Here is a 3620-nt window from a genome sequence, read left to right as displayed (position 1 = left end):
TCTTTGTCCTACATCTCTCCATTTCCTCTTCCTCCTCACTCATAGTAACCACTGTTTCATTTTCTGTCTTTGTGTATTTGGCTCTTTAAAATAATGTTCCACATACAGGTAAAATTATGCAACTTTTTTTTTCCTGTGTCTGGCTTATTGTATTTAGCACAATATCCTCCAAATTCATTAATGTTATGGCAAATGGCAGCATCTCTTTATAAGGAGACATATATATATATACACATATATATATGTAGTTGACCCTTCAACAATGTGAGGGTTAGGGGTGTGAACCGTGCACAATAAAAAATTTGCATATAACTTTTGACTCCCCTACAACTTAACTAATAATAGCCTATTGTTGACCAGAGCCTTACTGGTGATAACATTTGATAAACTCATATTTTGTATTTATACTGTATTCTTATAATAAAGTAAGCTGGAGAACATAATATTATTAAAAATAATTAAAAAGATAAAATATATTTACTGTTTATTAAGTGGAAGTGGATCACCAGAAAGGTCTTCATTCTCATCATCTTCATGTTGAGTAGCCTGAAGAGGAGGGGTTGGTCTTGCTGTTTCAGGGATAGCAGAGGCAGAGGAGGTGGAGGAAGTGAAAAAGGAGACAGGAGACACAGGCACATTCTATGTCACATTATGGAAATAACATCATAATTTCTATCTGACTTATTGGTTTTTCATTTCTTAAAACTGTTTCTATATGGTATCAATTCTTCTTCTACTATTTGCTTTAGTGTCAGTGCCTATATCATAGAAGGGTCTCTGTTGTGAAAGAACACAAAAGCAATCTTGAATAATTGGAGACTTTTTGCCAGATTGTCTGATGTCAATTTGTTTTCTAACACTGCTTCCCCATCTCCTCACTGTCTGGCACTGGTTTGGAAGCATTCATCGCCATCACATCATCTACTGTTAATGCCTCTGGTGTGATGTCTGTTAGCTCTTGAATTTCCCCAGCGTTCATATCTTGAAAATTTTCACCCCCATTTTATTGCCTTATCGCCAATCTCTTTTATGACCTTTATTGGCTCTGTTGTAAACCTTGTGAAGTCATGTACAACATCTGGACACAGATTTCTCTGGCAGAAATTTATTGTTTCAGGCTTTCACTGCTTTTTCTATAACAATGATGGCATCTTTGATGGTATCATCCTTCCTGACTTTCATCATGTTCTCTACAGAGAGTATCTTCCATAGCATTGACAATCATTTGGTTAGAGTACCATATATAATGAGACTTAAAGGTCCTTATGACCCCCTGATCTAGAGGAAAGCAGACCACTTCAGTGCCTTTGGTGTTGAACTCATGGGATTTTGAGTGGCCTGAGGCATTGTGCAACGTCAAAAAGTCTTTAAAAGGCAGTTCATTACTGGCAAGGTGCTTCCTGACTTCAGGGACAAGGCATTAATGAAACTAATTCAGAAAAGGGGTTGTTCTTGTCCAGACCTTTGTGTTGTGCAACCAAAAAATTGTCAGCTTGTGTTTTTTTCCTTCAAGGCTCAGGAGTTAGCAGCTTTATAGATAAGGGCAGTCTTGATCATTAAACCCAACCACATTTGCACGAAATGGTAGAGTTAGCCTATCCCTTCCTGCCTTAAGTCCTGGTGCTTACACCTCTTTTTTAGTAATAAATGTCCTTTCTGGAAGTTTTTCTTTCTAGAACAGAGCACTTTCATCTGCTTTAGAAACCTGTTTAGGCAGATATTCTTTTTCCTCAATGATTTTTTTTAAATGACATCTTGGAACTCATCTGCTGCCTCTTGGTCAGCAGAAACTACTTCTCCTGTAATGTTGATATTTTCATAAGCCAAAGCTCTTTATGAAATTATCAAACCATTCTTTGCTGGGGTTAAATTATCCGGGTTTAGATCTTTCCCTTTCTTCTTGCTTTAAGTTGTCATATAATGACTTCACTTTTTCTTGAGTCATTTTAGAGTCTATAAGAATGCCTTTCTTATATCAATCCTATACCCACATAACAGCTGTATTTTCAATATGAGATAAAAATATATTTCACAGAAAGTGCAAAGTTTTCATGTTTGCTTGCACAGTGGCACAAAAACCTCAAATTTTATTTTTCTTTTCTTTTTTTCACAACGGTTCATATTCTGAATTCATTTATCTTGAAATGCTGGAAAACTGCAGCTGCAGACCTCAATCTACAGTATCTCAAGTAATTCAACTGTTTCTTGTAATGCCATGGCTTTTCTCTCCTTCTTCGGAGTACATCCAGTGTCACTAGTGGCACTTTGTAGGGGTCACATGGTGTTATTCAAAGTTTACTACATTGCACTAAACATAATGGGAAATACACAAGAACCCAAGGTATCACTTTTTATTGTGATATGAAGTTTACTGGAGACAAAATTCTCATCAGAAATAATTTGTGTCATATGGTTTAAGTGGATACTCACAGTACTTGGGATCACCACAATAGTAACAGGAGGTGGCTACAAAGTTATTACAGTGTACAGTATGCACTTAATTTTATCCAGTTATGATTTAACACTGCATTTTTACATTTGTTTACATTTCATCATATATTTGTATAAATATACATTTATATTTGTATAAATATCATCATATATGGTCTGTGCTTGTGTGCATAAGTTTGGATAAATGTTGGATTTTTTAATAGATTTGTGTATATTTTATCATTGTAATTGATAAAATAGTATCTCTACATATTTTATGCATTCATAACATATCGACCTTTTTCTTATTTTTTTTTTTTATATTTCTAGGCTATGTGGTTTGTCTGCAAGTGTTTTTTCAAATATTTGCAAATCTCCACACAATTTTCAACATATTTGTTGAAAAAATTCTTATATTAGAGGACCTGTGCAGTTCAAACTGTGTTGTTCAAGGACCAACTTTATGAATATGTATATATATCACATTTTCTTTATCCATTTGTACACCAATGGGCATTAAGTTGTTTTCATTTTTCGTATCTTAGCTATCGTGAATAATACTGCAGTGAACATGGAAGTACAGATATCTTTATGAGGTGGTGATTTCATCTCCTTTGGGTGTATACCAGAAAAAGAATTGCTGGATTATAGAGTAGTTTTTTTTTTTTTTTTTTTCAGGTCAGATGGGTAATGTGCCAAGATCATAATAAGGTTCAGAGAGTGGCACATCTCACACATTCGTGTGAAAACCCAGTCATCATGCCCATGAACTACAAAAAGATGAGTAATTCTATTTTTAATTTCTTTCGGAACCTCCATACTGTCTTTCATAATGGCTATACCCATCTAGAATCCCACCAACCGAGTAGTAGGATTATCTTTTCTCTATACCCTTGTCAACATCTGTCTTTTTGATAGTAGCCATTCCTCCAGGTGTGAGGTGATTCCTAGTGATGTTAATTTTTACCTTCCTGATGATTAGTAATGTTGGACACGTTTTCATATAGTAGTTGGCCATTTTTATGTCTTCTTTGAGGAAATATGTGTGTAGGTCCTTTATCCAGTTTTTAATAAGGTTATTTATTTTTCTGCTATTGAGTTGAAAGAGTTCTTTATAAATTTTGGATACTAACCCCCATCAGATACGTGGTTTACAGTAATTTTTTCCTAGCCCATAGGCTGCCTATTCA

The 3620-nt window shown here is 34.8% G+C and overlaps 1 non-coding gene across 1 annotated transcript; it reads right to left on the bottom strand.

Annotated features, from left to right (window-relative positions):
- Positions 1 to 3107: 3107 nt before the first annotated feature.
- Positions 3108 to 3212, bottom strand: LOC119625545 (small nucleolar RNA U13). Its single transcript, XR_005241737.2, has one exon. It is a non-coding gene; the product is annotated as a small nucleolar RNA U13 (small nucleolar RNA).
- Between the last annotated feature and the right edge of the window lie 408 nt (positions 3213 to 3620).

Source organism: Chlorocebus sabaeus, chromosome 10, assembly GCF_047675955.1.
Source record: "Chlorocebus sabaeus isolate Y175 chromosome 10, mChlSab1.0.hap1, whole genome shotgun sequence".
In the NCBI taxonomy this organism is placed as follows: Eukaryota; Metazoa; Chordata; class Mammalia; order Primates; family Cercopithecidae; genus Chlorocebus; species Chlorocebus sabaeus.
Note: the sequence above shows the minus strand (reverse complement) of the source record. Positions and strands in the feature narration are given on the sequence as shown.